The following is a 27,197-nucleotide window of genomic DNA, read 5'->3' as shown; positions in this document are numbered from 1 at the left end:
CTTCCCTAGGCATCATCGATGGGTGCACTATGTGGGATGGGAGTCCTGGTGCAAGCTAAGGGAATGCCATTCTGTTGCCAAGCAAATCTTTTTTCATTATGGATCTTTCGAGTGCAACAGGTATGGAAAGTGTAAAGAAGTAGAATAAAAGAACTCAAATCACTGCTTTTCACATTAGAAGTATATAACATCTGAATTGCAAACCTTTTTATAAAACAGTTTGGCAATCTGTTGATAAATCTCCAACAGTGTGTGTGATATTTCAGAGAGGTGAGATTTTTTTTCTGGGTGAACCTCAGTAATTACTTTTTAATCACCTATATTTTCTCTAACAAATATTCATACAAATGTCCGTGTAAGTGTCTACAAAATGCAAGTTCTGTGCTGGCAACACGTAACTCATAACTCAGTATAGGTTAGTGCAGCGTATGTGTGTGCTGTAAGTCTGTAAGTGGCACTGTGATGGGTGCCTCCTCTCTGTCTGGGTGAGCAGGGTGACCAAGGAGCTTAGGCCACATCTTATCAGGAGATAACACCACCAGCCCGAGCTGGGACTAGAGAAAAATGAAACTAAACTGGCCACAGCAGCCACAGGCACAGACACCGAGGCGGATTTGACCATGAGTCCATCGCTTTGTGCTGTAAATGCCCACAGCCTCACCGAGCCCAAACGGCAGCGGAATGCATGGTGATGGTCTCCCCTCTCAGGGTTACTCCTTGAGGCTGAGAGACCCTTTACCTGGTGTTTGGTAACTGCTGCTGTGAGATAAGTTTTACATTCGGCCTAAAAGTGTATTGTATGCTAGTGACATTTTTATATCCAGCTATAAGGATGGAGTGAGTGTAGTAAGTGTAGGGAGTAGTAGAGTGACCACCAAATTATTGTTTAAATCATCACTTACATCACTGTCAAATCACTGTTTAATTACCATTCAATTATCACTTAATCACCATTTGATTACCACTTTATTTTCATTCAGTCATCAATTAATTACCATTTAATCATTAATAAGTCCTTTCAGTAAACCCCACAACAATGACTTCTCTTAATAATTCACCTGTGACAGGTACTAAGTCTCAGTCCATGCACTGGGGATTTCTCGGCTGTTGCGGAGTGGAAAGCTCATTGCAAGTATTTGTTGTAGAAGAACTGGAAATCTACATGTGTGTGGCCTGTAATAACACTGAATTATTGGGCTGGAATCCTTCGCTCTGAAAGTGTTTCTAAACCTCCTAGATACTTTTCTTGGTTTTTTAGAGGCCAACCTCCTCCATGTTTTATGGAGGACTCCGTTGTGAAACGAGTGAAGTTGGCTCAGAGGAGTGTTGGGTTATGAAGGCGAATAGTTGTGAATAAAGCTCGTTTGAGTGCGCTGTGCTGCTGGCTGCCGGTAGTACCGAGGCACTTACAGCACTTAGAAATGAAACATCTGTTGGAGTGCTTTCCTCCACTTCTTGACACGTGAACCTTCAGTCAGTACTTTGACTTTTGTGGTACAGTGATTTGAGTCATTGTTTTCAAAGTAATGAGAGTTGAAATTAAAACATTGTCTTAAATAACACCCTCGTATTGTGTTAATGATGGGACTGGGGATAGTAGCGAACAGTTGTCTTCAGCCCTCAGGAAAAATGTTCCTGTGTCAATTCCATTTGATGACTTAATTGGCCAATGTTTTGCAGGCACATTTTTGTCTTGGTATGACTACTTTGAGCAATGTGTTAAAACAAGACAATGTTCATTGTTCAAGTTATTTAGAATAACATATGTGTTTACTGTTGCTAAGAATTTTGTTTCAGCCTGTAGGAAAGTTCCCAGAGCAATGAGACGAAAACCAGCACAGATCACATGTTCCATATAGTCCCTCTGTTGCCTCAGGACTTCGCCATTTCAGACAACTGAGCATTTACTGCTGTAAAATATTTGTTAATCTGCAAAATTTGTGAAGATGGATTACTGCATGTGGGCTTCTTGGCTTGTCCTCTGACAAAGTGGGCTCTGCTCGTATCTGTTCTTCTGAAATAAGGTATTTCTTACGACACGAAGTGTGACTTCATCTCCCTACAACGTGCAGGTTTTCCTGAATGATCAGCAATCTTGCTATGGTCCAATCTTTTGTAATTCTGCCTAAACTATCACCCCTGTCAGCTTCTCGGTGCCAATGGACATACCTCCTGGGATACTGGTAGCAGCAGCAATGGCACCTATGAGGTCTTGCTGTCTGCTTTGTTACCTGTCAACTCCAGCACTCCTTGGCACCAGGAAAAAGAATGGCCGCCTTCTACCAAAGTCTGCTCTGAAACGAGGCAAGGTACCGTTGCAAAGTACTGCAACAGACCCTTTGGACTCTTCTTGGTGGAAAAACAGCTGTATGAAGGGTATCTCTAGTGCAATAACTTGTTTCCAGATGAACATAATGACGGGGCCTCCTGTCACTAGAAAATGGCTCAGTTTCCAGCATGAGGAAGGCTGACTTGCTTATCTCAGGATTATCTGTTTTACTCCTGCACCAGGTAAGATGCAGGATCAGCCTATGCTCTTCTGTCACCAAATGCTCTTCCAAAACCCAACATTTTGAGAAAATTTCAGACCGGCTTTGCATAACTCTGAAGAGAGGGAACTGTCTCACCATTTAGTCAGCGTGTGAATATATACAAAGCTTTCCAGCCTCATCCTCAAGGGCCTGAAGTTTAAGTTATACTGGAAAATTTAAATGCACTGCGTAAGCAAGGGGTCTGTTCTTGCGTTTTGATACATGAGGAGGCAAATGCAGTATGTGTGGGGTGTATGGGGAGTGATATTCATTGGCTGGAGATGTATCTATTTAGATTTTTCCAGTTTTCTGGCAGTTAAAAGTGAGCAGAGCTGCTGTCTGGGGCCAAAATGAGAGCCATGCGAATGTCTTCGCAGAACTTGCTTATAAAGTGGTTCATCCTCGTATAGCTTTATTTGATTTATAGCTTGTAGGTGTCTCAACAAAAAGCGCTCTGTCCAGATAAGACAGGGCAAGACATTGTTAGTCCTCGCCCTGGACAGGTTTCAGGCTCCTCTTTGGCCATCTTTGGGGTCTCTCAAGGTCTGGCTGCTGCTTCTCTTTGAATATGTGTCACTTAAGATGCTTCAGCCTGGAGAGTCTCCCCCCTGCCCAGCCCAGGAGCAGCCGTGCTCTGGTGTGGAGCAGCCGGGGGAATAGGGATAGGGGGGAAGTATTCAGGAGGTAGTAATTGGGGTAGGGTTTGTATTCAATGTGCCTCAGCTCCAGCTCCCCAAATCTGGCAATTTTCAAGCACCTGACATTTCTGGGGAAGTCGATCTCTTCTTTAGTTTGTTGTTGTTGTTGTTGTTGTATTTTATTTTTTTTTTTTCGCAGCTCCAGTTGGCTGCAGTCTTGACCCCATCACCTTTTAATCATCTGGCTTCTAATTTCTTTTATCCCATGGTAATTTCCATCTACAAAAGGGGAATAATATCTTCTTCCTGTCCTCTTTTCCCCCCATCCTTTTAAATTTAATTTATGATCTCTGCAAAACTAGGAAGCTTTTTCTTTGTTTGATTCATGCACAACTGGGAGGGATGTGACATTTCCAACTGGAGCCTCTTGCCTCCGAAGGGTAAGAAATTGTGCTGGACATATAAAGAGAAATAGCTTTAAGACCTGCACGGACGTGTAGGAGTGCAGCAAGCCACTAGATGTCAGCATTATTTTAAAGATTAACAGCTGAGGTACAAATTGGCCCTTCCTGCCTAAAATGTGTTGATGTGAAGTTGATTTCTGACAACAGGAGACTCGGTAACTAGTATGAAGAGGCTACAGGCTTTTGTATTTGTGAAATCCTCAGGGAAACCCATGTTGCTAACAGCATACCAGGGTGAATCTTCCTAACAATTTCACACATTTTAGTCCTCAGGAAAAAGGCATTAATACCTGCTAAAACAGCTAAGAACAAAGTGAGATTTAGTAAGACGACTTTTGAGTTGTGCTTGCATTCAAGCATGGATCCATGAAATAGGTGAGGGAGTCAGCTCCCTGCTAGCAAAAATGCTTTTGCATCGTGGAGACCTCCAGAAAAGCTGAAGAGCTTTTGTGTGCAGATTAGGGCTTCATCTGTGGGGGAAGTTGTCTAAACCAATTTAGTGGCTCACTGATGCAGAAAAGATGCAGTCCTATCCCTCTAGCTATTGCTCTTCAAGTGGCAAGAAAAACAACCCAGCAGGAGCGAGCAAGTAGTTTTCTTTTGGGGGAGAAGGTGTTCCCTCTCTCTTCAGATGAGCGCCTGTGTCAGCACCAAGGGTGAGACCGTGCAGGTGAGGGCAGGGAGGAAGAAAGGCAGAGGGCAAATCTTGACAAATGCGAGTCATTTGGTTTTCCGTAATTTCTGTTTTCGCTCTTTGCCCAGGAGGCATAATGCCTGCCTGCCCTCTGCAAGACTCAATTTCCATTCCCTCTTGCTTGTTTTGCTTTTCGTGTCTATTTCTTCCTGCTTCTGCCTTATCAAAGATGCCAGGTAGAGCTCTACAAGTGTCCCCTGCAGTTCTTTGTGCCAGTTTTCTTGTCCTCAAGAGAGGACTAATCCATTGTTTCACTAATCCATCTCTTCCCATTCACATCACTCTTAAACATTTCCTTTTTCTGTATTTCCCCCAGTAAGTGATTCGCAAAAGTGCAATTAACTCTTTCTGTATTTCTAGCCTTGTATCAATTCTTCATTCTGTTTTTTCGTGCAGACATTGGGTTTGTGTTGGCAGATCTCTTTATCCATCTTGACATTAGGAGTTTGAGAGGACTTAAGAGTTGGCTGGAACAAATGGCAGAGGGCCTGCAACTGTAAATCCATTACGACAAGGGCTCTCTGGCAGATAACTGAATACAACATCAGTGCTCAAAAACTAATAAAGAATAACATGATAATAGCTCATCTCAGGCTCTGCTTCATGTCAGCGTCGAAACTACCTCTGCTGACTTACAAAGGATGTATAAACTCCCATTCTCTTCCTTTTTGGTATATGGTTATGGTTCCCGTGCTGCATAGTTACTACATAGTTCATCATTTTAAGTGGTTTGTAACATTTTGGATTTTATGTGGGCTTTTGAATGCTTCTGCTAGGCAGATCTTTTCCTGAACTCCTATTTTATCTATTACCATTATTCACTCGGGGAAAATCCCACTCGAGTTTCTGGAGGAAGGAATGAAGTTAGCCCCTGTGGCTCGTGAATCCTGTTGTCTCAAATGTATCCAAGATGAAGAGGTTTTGAATTGTGATTGAATCCTATACTCCCTGAAGCCCTCTATGTTTTGCAAAATTGTTATGTTTGGTAGAATCCAGTAAATACCAGACGTATACTTTATTCTGAGTTGGGAATTTCATATCCTTCTGGAACAAAATATTTTATTTCCCAAATGTTTTCACTACATTATATTGGCGCCATTCATGTCACTCCACTTAAAATTGTGTCAGCATTCTCATTATAAGTTGTTATTCAGAGGTTATAACTTGGACGTAAAAATTTGCTTCCACTTAGAAACTTGGTCTCAGACAAAAAGTAATTACAAAAAAAAAAATACAGATTTTTCCATACAATTTATGTTGTTGTTTTGGGAGGGAAAAGGAGAATAAAAAAATTATCACTGAAAAATGGCAAAGTGTGCATTATAATGTGTTCTACTTTGACCAATTAAATGATGGAAAAATTCAGAATTTGTCAATCTTGTTAAGCAGTAGTGGATTGCAATACTTTCTTTAGTTTTATATGTTTGTTAGGTGAAAAGATGGAGAGAAATAGATCTGAATGCGTACAACACAATGCATCTAATTCCTACCTCTATGGGCCTGCAGGTAGAATCCTTTCAGCATTTTTCAAAAGCTGGACATGTTGAGGGTTCCCACCCCTTCTCTGAATTTTAAATCACATCAATTTGGAAGTGCCTCAGCCACTGAGTTTATTACACCTCTTATGTATCTCAGAAGTTATAATGCGTGTACCTTTCCCGGGGGTGCAGGAAGACGTTATTTAGAACCAAGGTAAGGTATAACTAAGCAACTCCATGTTTTGTGGTATGTGCGTGTGGATGGGCTGCCTGGGGGGAGCAGATGGACTGAAGGGAGTTTGGGTGTCCCTGGTGGGGCACCTCTCTGGGTGAAACGTATCTAGGGGATACTGTTTGTAGGGCTTCAAAGTACATCTCTTTTCTTAGTGATAACTGGTTTCCTGAAGTTCTAGTGATTCTTGAGTTTTGTAGGATCAAAGACAGGAAAAAAGAGCAAAAGCAGTAAGCATTAAGTTATTGAGCAATGGCACAGGCTGCCCAGGGAAGTGGTTGAGGCACCATCCCTGGAGGTATTTAAAAGATGGGTAGACATAGTGCTTGGAGATATAGTTTAGATCAGTGATGGTTTTTGTCAGAGTTAGGTTGATGGCTGGGCTAGATGATCTGAAAGGTCCCTTCCAACCTAGGCAATTCTATGATTCTAGGAAAAGGATTGTTTTGTTATTTGGATTTGTTGAAAAAGCCCTGCAACAGTCCAGCTAAATGAATATACCCCTCTCTATGTATACCTACAGAAAGCTTCAGGAAAAAGGCTGGTTATAAAATACAATGGAGAAGCCAGGTGATATTTCCTATAATAGGAGTGGGAAGGCATGTTTCTTTAATAAATCTACTGCTAACGTTATTTTTTAACTATGAGAGGGGAATCTAGGAGCAAACTCTAATTGCCTATTAAGTTAATAATGATTACGTCAAAGATGCATTTCAGCAAACAAGCATTCTGTGTAGTTAGGAGTTTCAGCAGTGGTAATTGCTGAGGATAACTGGGCAAATGCCTTTACTGACCCACAGAGACTTTAATCTGAAAAAGATGGCTATCCTGTTACAGTGAAATGTGAAAAAATAAAGCAGGCTCTCCTCACATTTAAAACCCAGTGATTGTAGAGTGTAGATTGTAGAGTTATGCTTTCCAGCTTGTGTAGAATTCAGGGAGATAAACGGAGCCTCTCAGGCAATACTGGGTCTTTCTTTCCAGCTTTCTAAACATGGAAGTGCAAAAAAAGAATATCTCGTAAAATTGCCAATCTGAAAAATGCACCATCCAAAAAAAAGGTGAAGTTAAGCCTCATCCTGAAGGACCATTGGATGACATCAGTGAAACAAAAAGCTGCAATTTCAGGAATGAGAGTAGTTGTGGACGGAGCTGGAGAAAACGGTGTGGAAATGTGCAAACTTCCCCCCCCACCATGGAGTTCTGGATTTGCTGTGCACACTCAGGTGATTCGTCATGCCAAGGTAGTTTCTTTCGATGGAAGCAACATCTCTGAATACCTCATGAGTTCCCCAGTCCAGTCAATACTCTGGCAAATAACTGTATAGCAGGGCCAGTCACCTGAGTTTTCAGGATCTCAATGAGAAGAGGTGAGGAACTGAGATCAGAGGGAGGGTCAGTTATGTGGTTTTTATCTTTATTTGTGATGGCAAATGGTCGAGGGAAGTGGTCCTTTCCCTTTGCTTGGCACTATTGAATCTCAGCTGGAGTGCTGAGCCTCCCGGTATGAGAGAGATGGATTCACTGAAGTGAGTCCAAAGAAGGGGCATGAAGATGATGAAGGGACTGGAGCATCTGTCCTGTGAGGGGAAGCTGAGAGGCCTGGGTCTGCTCAGCCTGGAGCAGAGAAGGCGGGATTATCGATGTGTATACTCCCTGATCAAGGCGCATAAAGGAGACAGAGCCAGACTCCTCTTAGAGAAAGAACAACAGACAATTGGCACAAACTTGAAATGTGGCAAATTTTATTTAAACATATGATTTTTTTTTATTCCAAGGGTGATCCAGCACTGGAATAGGTTCTCCAGAGAGTTTGTAGGGTCCTCATGCTTGCAGATATTCAAAACCCAGCTGTGCATGACCCTGGCCAACCTGCTCTATTTGCCCCCTTTGAGGAGGGGGATTGGACTAGACGATCTCCAGAGGTCCCTTCCAACCGCAGCCTTTCTGTGGAACATTGACTTGTTGAGAAGTAGGTCACAGAACTGGGGCCGGACAAGCCCCTTACAAAAGATTTAACAATATAAATTTCTACTAAATATTTAGTTTCCAGCAACAGTTTTTTGAATCAAGACAACAAACCAGCCTGACTCACCATCACAGCAACAAAGGGAGTGAAAACCAGGCTCAGAAACCATGGAGGAGAGTCAAGGATCCTGAGTGTCATGGTGTCGGTAGTTTTGCAAGTTTGGCCTTGAAATAAAATGTTCCAAGTGAAGGCTATTATACCAGGCTTAAACGGATAGTTTTGCTGGTTGCATTACAGATAGTTCTTCTTTAGAAATGCATTTTACAGAGTTTAGTAGAAACATGGGCTTTTTAAGTTTAAAAACAAATCCATAAGAAATTTGTTCTAGAATAGAATTTGAGCATAAATATATGTCCCTGAAAAGTCAAATCCTTGTCTGGGGAATCAGCTATTATGGCTCTGTTCCACTTCATGAAAATGTCAGCTATGATTCAGGCCTGGTTTCGTTCATGAGTGAAGGCTGTGATGAGCTGATGCTGACCCGAAGCTGATCTGCTGGGGAGCAGACGGAGCTTTTAGTGGGGGTGAAGGGGTGGCTGGTAACAAAAAACTGCTGAGTGAAGCACATTGCCTTCTGAGTAAAAAGATGGGGGAGCATGAAAGTCTGGACTTCAGCGCAGAGAAGTTTGGGATGTGAGCCTTGGCTGATTGACTGAGTTGAAGAGGAGGGATGTCTTAGGGGGAGAGATAACTAAGGCCCAGCTGCAGGGAGGACAGGAGGCAGAGGTGAAAATGCACTTAAGCGCAGACTGTTAGGCTTTGATTTTGCAAACGGATCTGTTCAGGCAAACCCTTACACCCACGCAAAGCCGTGTTGAAGATAATGGGAGCTTGTACAGGCTCACATGCATCAGCTTGCAGGAATGGGGCCCTGAGTCCTCGGGAAGAGTTTACACCAAGTGCAAGCGACACAAGAAATAGTTGGAACCGGCACATCTCAGCAGTTCCTGATTTTGAACCAGAAACTGAGAGAGCTAGTCTTATGGAGCATCCAGGAAGACAGAGTTGCATTTATGATGTTGTGCTGTCAGTGCTTCTGTTGTAACCCCCAGTGGAATTCACATTTGCTGTCATACCCCCCCGCTGCCCCCACATATCTTTCAGGCTAAAATTTGGCAGATGAGCATTCAGCCTGGGAGGCTGATGTCTTCTGAAAAGTGAGTGTAATTGGTTCAGACACTCAGCTTTGCAGGGAATCTGGGAGGGAAAAAATACCAGCCGGTTTCCCATTTGCTTTACAAAATAATGTTTTACGCTAGAAAAGCTGGGTGATGTGGAGAATGTTGTTAATGTTTGTCATCAGGCTAAACAAGGTTATTCCTTGCCACAGATCCTGTCAGGACATTTCTGACTTATTTTTGAAATGTTGTGGACTTCATTACTTTGCAATCCCTATACTGTATATTTGAATCTCATTGACAATTTCTAACCGGTTCTCTCAATTAGAGGGCCTTTATACATTACATTTTACTGTGACTGCATTACCTAGTGGAGCCTGGCTGCTCCGAATGCCTCGTTAGGCCCAATTGCAAAGGCCTAATGTGACAAGGTGATGACTGAGAGATCTTTATTACGATTTGATCGATCCCAGGGCAAGGCTAGTATTTGAGTATCATCATCTTTGACAGCATAACTCAGCTCCAGATTAGGCAGTCTAATCCCAAAGGATCTGCAGGACATGGCCATTCCCACTGTCTGTTTTGTGATCACAGCTATCCCAGAGTTTCTGTGGAAAATGTTCTAACCTCCTGGTTTAGCTAAAATCCATCTTGTCTGTCTGTGAGAGCACAAAAATTCTTTCAATATTGGTACATTTAGTGCAAGTCCATAATTAGGAGTGATGATTTTTTTTGTATGCTGTTAGAAAAACTATTTCAAAAACCCAATGAGATCTTAAATATTTACCTTTCAAACCTTACGCCTGTCTACTCTCTTGTCTGGATTTTATCCTGAATGTATGTTTACTGTAATAAATGGCAGTTCTTGACAATTTCTTTTTGCCATAAACAAAGGACTTTACTAGTATGATTCAAAGGCTGCTCTTGGACACCTAGATAGATCCACGGTGTTGCTGCACCTGTGTGAGGCCCTAGCAAAGACCGGGACTCCCCAGTCTGTGGGGAGAGGGGTGAGGAGATCTGTGATTAAATTTAGGAAATCTAGAAGGCGGTGGATAAGTGAAATGGAGGTTTGCTGTTCTCACAAGTCCCACAACACAAGAGCTATGCGGCACTGGGTGAAGCTGGTGGGAGAGAGTTTTAAGTCAGGAAAATGAAAGCGCTTTGGGAGCCTACTGCCACAGGGGGTGGTGGAAGCAGGTTCAAAAGGATGTGGCAAAGCCACATGCATGAAGGGAATCTGAAAAAAACAAGGAGGAGTGTGCTCACTAACATCGCTGGTTCTGGATGCTGGGGAAGGATGGGGGAATGGACAGCAGGAAGTAGTAAAGTTATGAGGCCATTCCCTACCCAGTGTCTCCTTTACCACCGCTACACATATAATACTAGACTAAATGGACCATTGGTCTGACTCAAGAGGGCGGTTTTATGACAGAATAAGGGCTGTTACAGATCCTGTTTTATATCTTCACTCATTCATAAAGCAAAGAGGCAAAGTCCTCGTGTATAAGAACCATAGAATCATTTAGGTTGGAAAGGACCCTTAAGATCGAGCTCAACCGTTAACTTAACACTGCCACGTCCATCACTAAACCATGTCCCTCAGCATCACATTTACATGTCTTTTAAATACCTCCAGGGATGGTGACTCCACCACTTCCCTGGGCAGCCTGTTCCAATGCTTGACAACCCTTTCTGTGAAGACATTTTTCCTAATATCCAGTGTAAACCTCCCCTGGGGCAACATTTCCTCTTGTCCTGTCACTTGTTACTTGGGAGAAGGGACTGACCCCCACCTGGCTACACCCTCCTTTCAGGCAGTTGCAGAGAGCGATAAGGTCTCCCCTCAGCCCCCTTTTCTCCAGGCTGAACACCCCCAGCTCCCTCAGCTGCTCCTCATCAGACTTGTGCTCCAGAGCCCTCACCAGCTCCGTTGCTCTTCTGATAACTGTCAGATCAGATCTATGCAGTGACAGAACTGAAGTGCAAAGCGTCCTTTTGAGTGGCTGTGAAAGCAAATGAACTTGCAGGACAGTAGATAGAACCAGAAATGTGGCTTGCTGCGTTAGTTTCTAGTTTTGTAAGATGTAGATATGCGGCTGGCAAAGCTGAGGCAAAACTTTCCAAATGCGATTCTGTTGTGGTCAGTGTGATGGCAACAGAGATTAATTTGGCCCTGGGTATCTTTTCTTAGCTTATTGAAATATAATTCTAAAATATTTTCTTTCAGCTTTTAATAATATTTTCCTTATTTTTGGAAGATCTGCAACTTAAGCAGCATATGACTGATTGCATATAAATGCGCTGTAGTTAGAAAGCAATGTCTTAGTTCATTCTTAAACAAATATTATCAAAAAAGCATCAACATTTGTCCTACATACATAGATGGAGTAACGTTGAGATGTATATTTGCCTTTCTGTGGCTTTGCTTAAAGCCAGTTTCAGGTTAAATCTCTTTTCAGTTGTCTGAGTGTGTCTTTGACTCTTTTCAGCCTGCTTCCTGTGCAGAGCCCATCCACAGATTCTGTGGAATTTGATCACTGCTAATTTTTGTGATTTTTCTTAGCTGTTTTCTCAATCTGTGTAATAATCTGATCTGTGTGGATCTTTTTTGTGTCCATTTCTAATACAGAGTATAGAGCGATTACTTCCTTTCTTCTGTTACACAAGGTACTAGTTAAACAACCTGGGTTCTTAAACGCTACAGTAAAAAACAGGGATTTAAGTATAAAGTTCTGTCTCTAACCCGTTACGATTTTTGTGATGCAGCTTGTAATCATACAGACTACATTTGCATTGCTGTTAGTGCAATTTACCCAGGAAAACAAAGCAGAAAGAAATATTTTCTGGTGAAGGAAAGGAAGAATGCCTTTTGGGGTATAATGGGTGGGAAATTGCCATGGCCTCTTGGGGCAACTTCATTAATTCTGTGTTTTCACCTGTACCATAAAAGTCACTGTATTTCTTGCTGCATTGACACTGGTGGACACAGAGATATTTCCTAGTCATGACCTAGAGACAGAACAAAGCTGCTGTGGGCCAATGCCCAAATCCCTCTGGTTTTGGGAGAGGGAAATGTCCTGTGGGCATCCTGGGGGTGCAGGCCTCAGGGGTAGCCCTGCAGCTCACCCCAAATGTGTTCAGTGCTGTGGGATTGCTACTTGAAAATGGGAGGGTCACAACTCTCTTCCAGGCTTTGTCAGTATGACTTTCATTGCCCTTAAAATCTGCGTGACAAGGGTGCTCTCTGACTTGGTGGTGCTTTTCCGTAAGGCAATGATAGAGGGGATGTAAGAAGAAAAAGAAGACAAAGGGCAGCTTCCCCTTGTGGAGCAAAAGCTGAGTCTGCTCAGGACAGAAGGTCTGTCACAAGGATATGGAGTCAGTTGGCAGTGCTTTGATCCAAACGTGACAGCAAAGGCACGATTCTGCAGGGCACAGGCCAATGCGTAAGGGACAGTGGGTAGGAGGCATCTTTCCTTGGAGGAAGGTGTCCTGTATTGCCTCCATCAGAGAGGTGTTTGAAGGAGCTGGCGTTTGAGACAAGACATTGAATTAGTGGTCAACAGGCTGATCCAGGCTGGGAATTTCCTGGCACCAGAAACCACCACTAACTGCAAGGCTGTCCAAGCTGACAGGAAGGCAAAGAATAGTTATGTGGTTAGTAGGAAATAATATATTTTGCGTGATTTCTGATTCAGGAATAGGTAATTGCGTTAATAAAAGTGATAAGGAGGCCTTGTGACATCTTTAAAAATGATCAGTGTTTTTTCAGGAAATGCAGGCTTAGTGTGACAATGGCACAATCAATTCTCCTCTTCCAGATTTATATGTTACTGAGCATACAGTATGTGACCTTTCATCACAATATCACATAGCATAAGCACGAGAGAATACAGACAAGGCTGCCCATAGGGGAAATAAACTTACAAAAAAACCCCCCTTCTTCCAAGATGCAGTTGAGATCCCTTCTTGATCTTTTCAGCCCTTCTGACTGCCTCATTTTCCCACAGGAACTACAATTTGCCAACATCTTTCACTCTTAAGTTTGCTGGGTAAGGGAACTGGCTTTTTAGCTATAAAGTTACTTTTCCCAAATGGTGAACTTGGAAGTTAGGAGAAAAAGAGAAAGAATTTAGTCTAAATGGTAGTATCTTCATTATCTCTTAATAATTCAAATTATTTTCTCTTCTTCCCTGAAATCAATCAAACTGAAGGAAAAACCTCTTCTTACAGCACCATTTTATTTATATTCCTACATTTCTTAATTACTTACTGTTGACCATTAATCTTCAAATACAGAGAGGCAAACACTGAAGAGTATTAAGTGGCAAAAATCCTGTCGACTTCAATCTAATTGACTTGGTCAGGCCATAATCTTTACTGGCAACATACCGAGGAGTAAGTGGCATCTCCCCTTCATAGCAGAACTGAAAATTTAAACATGAAGCTATGCTCAGTGTGTGTCAGTGTATACTTTTGAGGGAGCACAGAGAGAGTATAATTCTCTATCTATGAATAAATTTAATAGGTATAAAGTGCATTACTCAAGCTGAACATTGTTTAGCGTATTCTCATGCCTTATTTTGACTAGAAACTATATCTGCTGCAAATGGCTTTCTCTGGTTCTTCCTCACCTTTGATTCTAAGGAGCTTTGCTGGCTGCTTTTCCTCACTTCTGTTTCTCCTGCATTCAGCAAACTGCATTTCTGTGTAGGCTGTGCATAGCTCTCTCTTTCCTTCCTTCCTTCCTTCTGGCAAATTATTTCCCCTTATCATTGGGTTCCTGCCCTCACCTATTGCTGCCTCTGTCACTGTCTTCGATTTGTATCTTGAAATACAAGTCTTTCCTTTCTTAGCTCACTGCATCTGGTGTGATGCGTATTCCCACTCATTGTCTTCACCTGTTCTGTGTTCTCTGACCTTGTCTCTGCCTGTTTGGGAGTGCTGGTCCCAAAGCATTGTGCCTGCAGCTGCAGGATCAATAGTGGGCTCCCAGGCTGCATGGGTGACCCAGAAATCCTGTGCGCAGACAAGGAAAGGATGATGGGTTAAGATCAGCTTCAGCTGCCCTAAACCTGTACAGTTGAAAACAAATCTTTTTTTAGTTTTGGGGGGTTGAATGGGTAGTATTCAGATTATTCCACTGTGTATCTACCTGTCTATGTAGCTGTGGAGGCTGAACCCAGGGGAGGAAAGAGCAGGAACGTGTACCTGGACATGGGGCAGAGAGTGAGATTGGCCCTTTTGGTAAGGGTGTAGGCACAGTTTGATCGTGAAAGCAAGTCCTGAAGTTGAACCAGTTTAAGGAATAAGAAGAAGGGGTAAAATCTGACTTAGTCATAGTGTATTTTGAATAGCTAAAAGAATAAAAGCCTTTAGAAGGAATACAGTAACCTGGAAAGCAAAGTCTTTTCACTGTGTACATCTGACTGAATTTCTGTTGTCCTTACGAAAATGTGTATGTGGACATCTCACAATCTTTTATCATGTATTTGTGGTTGTGAAACGCAAAAAGGCAGAGAAATAATAGTGTGTTTTCTTTTACTCCCTCTTTTGCACAGTTGGTAACTGACCTCCAGCACACCTTAGATGTGTGGGAACCCGCTTGTGGACTCAAGTGGGGATGGGAAAGAAAACAACTGTTCTTTCATGCCAGATTACTTTGGTATAAAACTAGCCACATAACACCATCTACCCTGTTTTAAGGGATGGTCTTAGGTCAATGAGATATCTCACAAGCGCTAAAATGCTAATCCTCAACTCCCTTATCACACGACCCTCAGGACCTTTTTTGCCCAAATGTTTCTATCCCTCGCTGGGAAACCAGCATCCAATTCACTATCTGCTTTGAAAATTACAACCCTCATTTGCTATTACATTTGGTAAAGTCACTCACTCATGTATGATTAGTTTTGTTTTTTTGCCTGCTAGATGTGTGCTACTTAAATACGGTTTCGTTGCAAACAGGAATCAGGAATAGTCGTTGGCAGCTTTTTATCAATGTCTAGAGTTTATATCCCAGTGAAAGGATTTACCCTTCTACTTAGTGCTCTGCAAAGAAAGGCAACTACTTTTCTTAATTTTTCCAAAGTAAAAATTGATGGAATCAGAGCTGCTTTTCCCATCGCTAAAAATGAGTCTCCAATTGCTTTATTTCCTGTTGATGCTCATAATATACATCACCAAACTCAGCAAACAGGACTGCTGCATTGAGCTCGAACTTAAATCCCACCACTCACACTCGATTCCTTGCCACCTAAATGACTCAAACACTGCATTGCTGCAGCAGGTTCTCGGTGGTCAGAGCTGTTTGTTCGTCTTCTGGCAACGAGCGTTATCTTACTTTCTTTGAAAATAGGTCCTATTACAGCCTATTGTTTTACATAAACAAAGAAACCAAAAACCTGCTTCAGTTCCAGGGGGAAAGGCCAAAGCTGGTGTCTGATCAGCTATTCTGGTCAAATGGTCTTGAAACAAGAACTTGTTTTCTCAGTTGCAGCAGTTTTTAACATAATCTCTATGGGCTACATGAAACTTCAGGAGTCAGTGACGAATGGTGTCTCACGTGGGTTCTTATTTTATTTTCTCTGGATGTCAGTGCTGCTTTGGGCACGGTAAACCAGGCTGTTTGGAAAAGTATCTGCAAGGGCACAGGGTTGGTTGAAATGCTGCTCGAGCGGCTTTCAGCTTTCTTTAGCCAAGGTTATACTGAACTTTAACTGTGTCCAGACTAAGCTAGGTTTTTTTCCCAGATGATAAGACTCAAGACGTGTTTTTATTTTGGGGATCTGAGACTTAATCAGAAGTTAAATTTATGGAAACATCTTTCTTGGTTCATATTTAGGTGATAAAATTTTACGCTTTGTGAAATAATGGCTGTATTGTTGTGCCTGTCTGTGATGTGGAGATAATTAGCCATGTGGCACAGGTCTCATCACTTAGAGAATACTAGTGCTAGAAAATAGGCCAGTGTTAACTCCTCACTGATGGGGAGTAGAAGTCCTGAAAGCTGTTTTCACTTTAAAATGTCTTTCACACTGTACCAACTGTCTTCAGAACATGGGTTTATTCTACATATTTAATATATATTTCAGAGAGGCTATAACTCTTGATGCTGTTTGTTCTCTAATGTTTAGGCCCAGCATATGAACTATCTACATATATGAACCTGCAGTAAAATGTATATTGTTCCCATAGACTTGTTAACACTATTAAGGGAAGAGAATCATCATTAGACCACAGTTACTGTAATTGAAATACACAGTAATATGAATTGTCAGAAGAATGGGGTTGCTAAACTTACTTCAGACTCACACCACTGTTGCTGAGATCATTTGCTTGGCTCTCCTTAGTCTGTAGCGTTGCCTTTTACGTGGGACTAGAGCTAATGCACTGGAATTGCATTGCATTTCCATGCAAGAAACCGAGACAGGTTTAATTTCCAGGCTTCCTCCTTTCATTCCTGAGGCCAGGCTTCTGGATCTTTCCTGGTTCTCCCTCTTGGGGAAACCAGGCTCTCAGGTTATGTTTGGCCCAGGGAATGCGGAAACACTTTTGAACTCTGATATGCCGGAGTGTTCTCCAGTCACATCCCAAACTCTGCACTGACACAAGACCCAAAGCTTGTGACCAAAACCCAGGTTCTCCAACCAGATCTTCATTCTCAATGGCCAAGAGATCAAAAAACTAAGACATGCTGCAACGCACCATCTACCACTTGCTCCTACAATAACTACTGCACATGCCTGGGGGGGAACAGATCAGTTAGGTCAGATTAGAAATGTGTGCACAGCAGTCCTGGCTAATGGTAGCCCAGCAGCCTGCAAACTGCAGAGACACGGTGAAAGCATTGCCAACACCAGTCATAAGTTTGCAGACACCACTGAGGGTATATTGACATATGGTGTCCTCAGTAACTTTTTACTTTTCTTTTAAATTGTAGCATCTGCATATATCCATTCCACCACAGTTGTTTCTGCAGTGGCAGCAGTGTGTAAGCCATGCCTGACAGTGTTCTGTGAGCTTATCAAAATCAATGTAGTTAGTGATGGAAGCAGGGATAATTTCTGGCTTAATCTGTCAACTTGGGCATGTCTATGCTTGAAATTCAGCAGAAACACAATCTATACAAATACGTAGGTGAGTATAAAAGGGGGAACAGCAGGGCTGAGCTCCATATGCAATTGACGCAGTGGTGACATTGTGCCCGGATCAGGGAGGGCTGCCCTGTGGTGGTGGCTGTGATCCCAGAGCGTGCAGAGATGCATTGAGACTGGTGGCCTTGAAGTCGCCTAACACCCCTAAACCTTGCAAATGAATTTCACAGTTGAGATGGCGTGTGCGTTATGATGTTCATCTTGCTTTCCTTTCCCTTCCCTTTCCTGCTTAACAGTGGTGAGGGGAGAGGGGTCCTCCTCCATCTCTTCAAATCCATCAGAAGAAGAAACTAAAGTAGTTGATGAAATTTCTTTTTGATGGGATACCTTCCAGTAGGAAAGGTCAGGCAGTTTGACAGGTCTCCCACCATCCCCTTCTGCTCTTCCCCCTTCAGTGCCTCCCACCAGTGAGAAGGAGGAAGGAGGGAGTGCAGAAGAAGCAAAGAAGAAGGAATGGAATTTGGGAGGAGAATTTAAAAGCACAAGAAGGCTTGCCTAGAAAATCTGCAGCTTCACAAATCTTCCCCCTACCCTCCCTCTCGGTGTGCCAGGGGGTTCCCACCCTGTCTGTAGGCATCTGGGGGATTTTCTGAAAGAGGAGACACAGCCTGGCTTGAGTTGCATTAGGGAAAGTCAGTTTTAGGGGTGGGATGAGGCCTCTGCTTTTCCCCCAGATTTATGGCTGCAGTGGAAGCTCCTGTCATCCCTCACTCTGCACCTGTGTCTCCAGCCGCTTCTCCATTGTAGTTATTTCCAAGTGGTGACTGATTGAATCTGTCTCCTAATGCAGCGTGCAGGCTGGGGCTCCTCCAGGTGTGCGCTCCAGCTCCACGAGATGTCCACTGGCCACAGAGGGACCACTGCCTGCAGACCTAGACATGTTTGATTAAGAAGGACCTGCCAAAAAGCATATTGTTCTGTATTGTTGGAGTGTTTATGTTCTAGTTTTTTTCAAGAGTTCCTGCCAAAGAGCAAGATAGCTGTAGATAGCATATGCAACATGTTCATTACTGACGTGAAGGGGGCCAAACAGATGGAGAACCGAGTCCCAAGTTCTGGCTACTGCAGAGGCTGTGGAGGGGAAGGCTGTTTCTTCGCTACAACCGAAGGTGGGAGCCTTACAGATGGTTCCCTTGTGCTGGCGTCTCCCTCAGTCTGAATTCAGTTAGAGAGTGTGAATTTTAGTGGAACTGGGGTGTTGCACCAGCACTGCTCCTGTGTATCTGGATATAATTACAGCTGCCTGCAACTTTGGGTTAATGCAGTGCTCACCACCCCGTGAAGGTTATATCGCTGTCTGATAACTTGCGAGCTAAAGCAGTTAAGCCCACAGTGACGAACCAGCCTCTAGGGAACCCATTACTTTGTTCCGTTGCAGTGCCATTGTTTGCTCCAATATGACTAATCATCACCTGAGCAAGACACCTTTGCCCTTTGCTAGTTTTTCTATCCCCAGAGCTCAGTCCTGTGCTCATTGGCACTCATTGGATTACCAGCACAGCTGACAGAGCTCGATGGCCAACTAGAACTTGTGTAAGGGAGGTCAGAGCCACACTCTGAGTGCCTTGTAACTCATGTCAGCCTTGAGGATACACCCAGAGAAAGCCATCACATCCCCTGAAGGATGATTTATAATATAGAATAGAATGTGTTGGATTTGAAGGGACCTTTAAAGGCCATCTGGTCCAACTCCCCTGCAGTAAGCAGGGACATCTTTAACTGGATCGGGTTGCTCAGAGCCTCATCCAGCCTGGTCTTGAATGTCTCCAGGGATGGGGCCTCCACCACCTCTCTGGGCAGCCTGTTCCAGTGTCTCACCACCCTCATTGTAAAGAACTTCTTCCTAATGTCTAATCTAAACCTACACTTTAGAAGCAATCCCATGACAGAGCTACTTGCTACTCTTTTTTGTGGTTAATGAAAGGGATACAATGAAAGGGAAACAGATCCTTAGATATTTACCTTTTATTTAGAATTACCTTTTACTTTGTAATACTATTTCCACTTCAGTATGTGCCACTTTTCGTTAATGGTCCCTCCCACTATCCAAGTAAGGGTTTAGCCAAGGTTAACCCCCTGCGCCCCCAGCACTCCAGGACATCGCAGCTGTAGAGCAGGCTGAAATTAAGCATGCTGCTGAATCCCTTCACTACGTGTGCCTCTGTCACATTGCAAAGAACCAATAAAAGGAGGGAAATTGGGAACTCTGCAGAGCTCAATGAACTGCTAAGACCCTATTAGCGAAATATGATAGAAATGCATTGTGCAAAGTAAAACCCTTTTCCTTACAGTCTGTGACAAATAGCTAGCATGTAGATGCAAGATGGCAAAGCTGAGATTTAGGAGACAATAATCCATTGGCTTGAATTTTGTATAGCATTTAAAATCTTAACTTAGCTTCAAATGTTCACTATAGTGTGCTGTAAAACCACGAAGAAAGTTTCTGCTCTTATTGTTTGGGAAACCAAATAATGAATAAACTAACCTAGCTGGATCCATCTAAAGGTGCTCATTAACCTGCAGGAGGTACTTGGTTTATCGAAGGGTGAAGCACACTAGAGTTTGACTTTTAAATGTCCTTAAAGATAAAAACTAAAGTGCCTGATTATTTGGGTAGTATTAGGGCTTAACCTCTCCAGAAGTCAGAGTTGTGCTAGCAAGAATTTCTAATTTATGTGTATATTTATATACTGTCACATGTAGACGCATGTTCTTGAACGAGGCCTGGCTGTGGAGACAGGACTGAGCTGTATAACCAGGATGTTATAAAGTTATAACCTGATGATTTCCCTCTGGGATATGGGGGATGATGGCTCCACAGTGCTCACAGGTGTCATTCTGGAGGTTACCTTCCCACTGATAATGCCAGTTTTCCTCCTGGATGAGTGGCCTCTGAAACAAGCAGCACTTTGTCAGCTGTGCTTGACTGCTGGAAAATGGGTCTTCATGCTGGCAGGCAGACAAAAGCTCTTTTTTTCCAGCAAGAGAGGGCATTTCAGAGGAAATTGCTATACATAGCATAGGACAAAATATTTTTCCCATTGTGCTGGAATGCATCTAGGGCAGGGAAACTACACTTAGGATATGAAAAAAAGGGGAAATAACAACATGGGGCTGTGTGCAGTGCAGTAAGGGGAACAAAGAACACCAGGAGAGGCATCCTGAAGTATGCTTCCTGCATGTATTGCATGCTTTAAAACATGATGCTTTTCCTTTCAAAAACAGTGAGCACACTGGCATTACAATCTCTTATTTTTTTGAGTCGAGTGATACATTCCAGTCTTCGTAGGACACCGCTTCAGCTGAGATGGCATTCGGCTGCGGTTACTATGACAAACAGAGAAGAACTGGCATGTGGCGTGCTTGGATGAATACGCAACCAAGTTTTGTGAGAAAAATATCTATAAAAATGAATCAGATACTGCCTTGCCATGTATTGCATGTTCAGTGGTCCATGGTACTGAAAATAAACAATATTTATAAACATTACATGGGTCGTTATAAAAACATGCTGCATTTTACTTTGTAACTTTATAGGATGTTTTTCAGCTTGTGTCCCTCTACAAAAGAAGCTTTCTTTATTAATTATTTATTTTCTTTTAGTGTGGAAAAAGGTTTCAGGCTCACCAAAGATGAGAACACAATACAATATTTGATTAATATTCTTTATTATTGTATCTTGTTTCTCCAAGATGAAAAATGTACTGTTATTCCCAGAACTTGGTTAGAATAGCAAACCAGTCTCTGCAGGGTAACCCTGAATCAAGCATCTTCTTTCACATGCCCAGTCATCGGTCAAAAGGAGGGGACAAAAACAGGACACACAGTGGGGCATATGGCATTAATGAGGTTTCTAAGGACAACTCATTATTCTATTATTCTTAGTAATAATATTTTTATTTCTTTATGTCTAAAGACCTCTAAGTAGATGGTGGGCTGAGGGCACAGTAGGCACATTCCTTACATGAAATAAAAGACAGTCCTTGTCTGAAGAACTTTGGACTGAGTAAAAGAGAAAACATGCAGGGAAGAAAAGTTAAAGATCCAGAAAAAGACACAGAGATCTGAAACAGGTTCACCATACATGCCTAAGAACAAACTTCTTCTAGCTTTTTTGCGTGTCTTTTGTGGCATTTTCTTTGAACCTTTTAATGATGAAGCAATGATCTTGTTTTCAGCAGAGGCTGTCAATTGCTATTTGGTTCTAGATATTTTGCTGTTCTTTCTGTGAGCAATTAGGGATGAACTGCAGCAGCGCAGACAATTGGTCTTAATGAACTGTGTAGGCCAGGGAGATGTTGCATCTGTAACCTTTTGTAGGTAGTGTAACAGGATGACATGCAGTAAAAACAGAGTGGGTCAGCATTTTACAGACAGTTACTTTCATGGCAATTTAGTGTATAATGAATCATCTCAGCAACAGAAAACACTGCAGGAATGTTATATGGCATTTTTACAGTGAGAAAAGCTGAAGGAAAATCAAAGGCACTTCATTCCTCCAACGTTTTCGCCACGTCATTAGTCACATTGAGAGTTGTACTAACAAGGCTGGTGGTTTGTCTTTCCCAACTGTGTATAGCATGAGATAATGCTCCTTTACCATGATTTAGTGTCGGGTCTATGTCTCCTAATTATTGACCTCAGCAATGTATTAACCTACTAATTGATCCTAAATAGGGTTTGAGATATCATACGAGGCCTTATGTATGATACATGCTGGTGGCTTTAGTATTCATTTCTTTGTGGCAGAACCAGCTATGTCGTTATGTCTGTCCAGGTCGCTTACACCTGACCTCCACGGCAAGCTGTAAACCTGCCACTACCCGTGGGAGGTGCTCCCTCAAGGGAAAAAAATGTAGGACAAAGCAGTTGAAACTGCAGCCATTTCAGTGTCCGCCTCTTCCTCATCAAAAAGGCCGGTGGATGGAGCAAAGATGGTTTCATTCCACATTATTTTTACTTGTGTTCAGCTGGAAGTGTAGGCAAGCGACTTATTACCGCCGCCATCAATAGGCAGCAAATATGACAGCTATCTCAAATGACGGGAAGACTGAGTAAATTAAGACTATGTAAGTGGAAGAGATAGAAAAGGAGAGGAAAACATCCTTGGAAAAATATATAAAATAATATAGCAATTGGGAGAGGAAAAACAACTACTGAAGTAATCAAAAACATTACCACTTTGAAGTAGAAGTCTCAAAAAAACCTATAAAAAGTGAGCAGAACAAAGAACCTATGAATGCTTTGGATACATGAATATGAGTCAAATCTGCAGCAAGCCCTCCAGTCTCCAGCTTCCCGAGACTTGCCCAGGGTATGGGATTGAACATCTCTGCCTAGTTTTACATAGTTGTGTGAGTATCCAAGGCAGCTGGCTTGTTAGATGGTCTGTTTTAATCTTGGCTACTGAATGCTGCTCAATCATGCCCTACCTGGACTTACCACTTCGGCAATTGCATGCCCACATTTTGAGGGTTCCTGGTCCAGGCATTTGAAATATCACCAAGGTGCCGTCTGAAATCACTGCTGCTGCTCAGAAATAAATGTAGTAATAGTGGGGGATAACTGAAGACTTGTTTTCGCTTGTAAAACCTAGATATGATCCCAGCGTGCAGACTGAACATTACTATTAATTTGTGTCAGCTTCTACCACATGCCAGGCATTTCATAGACAAACAAGAAATGATAAATTTTTGTGCACGGTTACACAGAGAAGTAGACAGCTGCAGGGGTTGGGGAATAACAACAGATTATTTCAGTGTAAAGTTAGGACAAGCCTCTCAAAGCAGAAAGACTGAAGCAAATTTTCTAAAAGTGCTTTGAAAAAGGAGCAGAGGTAGTGGATAAAGAGACATAAAGGAGCCTGGAAAGGTGAGAAGGCTTACGGACTAGGGATTGCTTCAAGTGCTATGTATGCAAGAAGAATGGGACCAGTAACACAAATATGATCAGAAAGAAGATGGTCAGCTTTTTTGCATTTGGTTCTGTAAACCTGGGAGGTAAGTTTATTGTCTAAATGTGGACAGATTTTGGTGTTGCCAGCCACACTAATAGGATACACCATTCAGGCTTTTACACTCCCCTGCAAGTATTCAGCTGTTTGGGGTCACATCTTATGGGACCTTTGATCAGCTCTGACCAGCCTAAGCTAAATGTTTATTGGAATTGTAAACAGAGATAAATATGGCTTGGAAACTCTCATCTACAGCCCATCTCTAATGGAAACAGAATGTCTTACGTGAAACAGTGGTCTTACGTGATTCACTTACTTATGCCCACGCTTAGAAAAAAAAATATTTTGGATGCCTCTCTTTTAACCTGACTTTAATTTTCATGAAAACATGTCTGATAGCTTTGGAGACAATATTGGTATGTTCTGTACAGAAATTTTACTACCTTCTTTTATTTTTTTTTCCTTTGGCATTAACTTGAAAGAATTGTTAGAAGATGATGCCTGCTGGAAACATTTATCCATTTCATTTTAAGAATGTGAGTAATTGTGTAGTGTATGTCATGCATATTAAATGTTTCACTATGAAAACAAATTTTACTCATCATTGCTTCTTATGACATTCCAATATGTTCTCTTAGAATATGCTTCACTTTCTGCCATCTGCCCAGTTCTGGAATTAAGATGCAGGATTGATCCAATGCTTTGTACAAACCTCAGTGTTTTTAAGATTAGGCTTTGCAAGGATGCGTTCCACCAGCTCTCCAGCCTGGAATCTACAACAAAATAAGTACATGGTGGCAGGAAGGGATACAGCCTGTTGCAAGTTTTGGATTGCATGATCTGGTGGTGGAAGAGTGTTGTTAAGTCTATTCCCTGGCAGACAGGCTGCCAGTGTAAGGAGCAGCTTAATCCAAAGGCATGTCATATTGGCATTAGACTGGTGGAGCTACAAATTTTTATGGCACTTATTTTTTCATTGAATACTTAAATATTTTTAGTCCCTGTGCAGGTCTTGTTCTGAGCATGAGCAAGTACACCTGAGACAGCAGAAAGCCCATACAAAGTTATAGTTCAATGACTATGTGATGTTATGGTTCAGAGGTCCCAAGTGCAGATTGACAGAGAGAGTAAACATCCTTACAGATGCTGTGTCATGCAGGAATCATGGGAACAGTGGTGGGAAGAGATCTATGGAGGTCCTGTAACCCAAAGACTTAGTCCAGCCTCCTGCTTAGATCAGGACTATTGCCAGCACTAAACCTAATTTCTATGTATCTGCCTAAATCTCTGTGGATGGAGAATCCACCCGAGGGTAATTAAAAAGGTAGCAATGAGAGAAACTGCTGGACATGAGGAAAAGCATGCAACCACCCAACCTGGGGTTAAACTAATGAAATGGTAGTGCATGAAACTTACAGACAAAAGATGTGAAAGGAGCCATTGGGAGCTCCCTCAGTTGAATAATTTTGAAAGATGGTAAAAACAGAGTGGACTGGCTGACCAAGGCCAAAATGAAAAACAAGGGTGTAAAATAAGCAAAGCCAGGAAAAAAGGGGAAAGTTTAAAGCAGGGTGTGTTTTTCATTTGGGTGTGAGAGAAAGGAATTTAGGCAAAGCAGCAGATTAGGGCTCTGCAGGGACGTCCCCATCGTTCAGACCCATAGATGACCACCGCAGTCTGAAGCAGGACGATTGGCTGGTTGTTCTCACCATGCATCATGCATCTTCCTTGCTTGAGCCATCAAGGGACCTAGGGTGATCACCCCAGAAATGACTGGAGATAGACCCTTGGTATTGTTCAGAGAAGGAGGAACACAAGAGTTAGAGCCGCAGCTGGAGAAGGGGTTTTCAACACTGTTGCTGGGAGGGAAAATTGCAGCGTGCAAAGGGATTTTTCCTGGGTTACGATGAATGCGATTTCTGTTGTAAAGAATATGGCATGTTTTGAGGTGGCTGTAGTTTTGGGGAAGGAGGAAACTACCTCAATTCCATGCTCCTTCTCACCCCACTGCGTCTCATTCTGTGACCAGGATGGATTGAAATGTATGAGCCCTTGGGGAAAAAGAACAAAGAAATAGAAAGCTCAATTAGGAGCTATTAATGAAGTTTCAGTTCCTCATAATCCCGTGAAAGCAATGCAAAATGCATTGGGCCACAAATACTACAGTATGCATCATCCTAGATCCCTGTGTGCAGCACAGGGAAGGGATGGGATACTTCTTGCCAGGGCGTTGGGGTGGACAGACACATTCTTGCTTTATGTTGCCTGAAGCAGCTCCTGGAAAGGCTGCTGGGATGTTAGCAGGCAAGGTAAAAGGACTGTCGAGGTATATCCCAGAAGACTAAGCCTTCTTGGTATGGATACCAAGGATACTATGAGCCTTTATAACTGAGTGCTGGAATAGGTGAGACCTGCAGGGAGATGTGCCAGCTGGACTTCCACAAGGTTGGCTTTCCTGATGACCAAGCACCTGTCCTACAATGAAGAGGTACCTGATTTCAGAGCCCCGTCCCCAGTTTATGCAGCTTGATGTAAGAAAGTAACTGAAGAAACCAGTCCATTGTACACCTTTTATGTGAAAGCCGATGTCCAGGAACGAATGTCAAGGATGACACTGTCACAGTTAACATATTGTGTGGCAACACTAGAGTAACCTGTAAGGTAGGTATCTAAAAGGTGGGCATGAAATGGGGAAGCAAAACAAGTTTGTCAGCTGTCACAACTACATGTCAAAAGCACGAACAATGCAAGTTAATGATACAATAAATCAACCAATTCAGAGTCACCAGGTTTCAAATACCATTCCCAAATCTCACCAGACATCACCTGTGTGCGAAAAACTCCAGTTTCAGCTAATGTCAGATCTTCCATTAACTTCAAGAAGAGCTGAATGTAGTGGTATGAATGTGCAATCCTGGTTCTGTGCCTGCTCGTTTCAACAGGGGTTTGGTGAATGTTGATTTTGGAAAGTAATCTGAATCGAAGTTGAAGGTCTGATGTCCCTGTCAGCATCTAAGTGCAGATGAATTAACATAACTGTCAGTGCAGATGGCTGCTGCTTGGGATTATTGCTTGAAATAACCTATTTATGGATAATAATTGTCACAAGGTATATATGCTTTATTCTGTTCTTGCAGTGTTTTTTACTGATTGTTAAGCTTCTTCCTTTGTCACTCCTTTGCCAAAATCCTTTTTCATGTCCAACACTAACAAGTGGCTTTAAAGGCTTATGAAAAGGGTCATAAACATGATTTCCACTTGTGGAATTACTTCTTGTTAGAAACAAAACAAAAAGCCTTCACATAAAATCTCCCTATGTCCCATGCCCAACTGGCCCTGGAAATGTAACTCTGCACTCTTCCAATCGTCACCCATGTGTTGGTAAATTCTTTTGTAAATCTTTATTTTCTTAATGAAGTCACTCATGGGTTCTGCACCCTGTCTTCATCCAAAAATAGCATGAACCTTACCTGACCATATAATGTAAGTAATATTTCTTTCTCTTCTAGAGTTTATAACGGCAAATCTGGGATTGTACTTAGTAAGGAAAGTGAGCAACTACCTTTAGTCTGTGCTGGTCAAAGTATGAAAGAATTAGGTAAACTATGTTTGAATCTTTGTCGCTACCTGTCTAATTTTCTCCTGCATTGGGAGTGACTGTGCTGTTTTTATTACATGTTGACTTCTTCCTTCTCCATGGAGTGAACTGCTGTTTTGCATCCATCCAAAAAGAGAAAAGAAAAAGTCAGAGCTCTTTGTAAGTGCAGTGTTAAATTTATAACCCGTCCTGCTGATGTTAAATGTGCTTGCTAAAGATAATTTTTTTTTATTCCTTTTCCCATATCCTGCTTGCATTCATGCTCAGGTGATCTCTTCAGATGTTCAGATTTGCTTTTTCAAC

The 27,197-nt window shown here is 42.3% G+C and overlaps 1 protein-coding gene across 1 annotated transcript in view; it reads left to right on the top strand.

The window, feature by feature from the left end:
* TARS1 (threonyl-tRNA synthetase 1) overlaps nt 1–27,197 on the top strand; it is a 533,465-nt gene that overhangs the window by 223,654 nt on the left and 282,614 nt on the right. The window lies entirely within an intron of this gene.

The sequence above is a fragment of the Chroicocephalus ridibundus genome, chromosome Z, assembly GCF_963924245.1.
Source record: "Chroicocephalus ridibundus chromosome Z, bChrRid1.1, whole genome shotgun sequence".
Lineage (NCBI taxonomy): Eukaryota > Metazoa > Chordata > Aves > Charadriiformes > Laridae > Chroicocephalus > Chroicocephalus ridibundus.
Note: the sequence above shows the minus strand (reverse complement) of the source record. Positions and strands in the feature narration are given on the sequence as shown.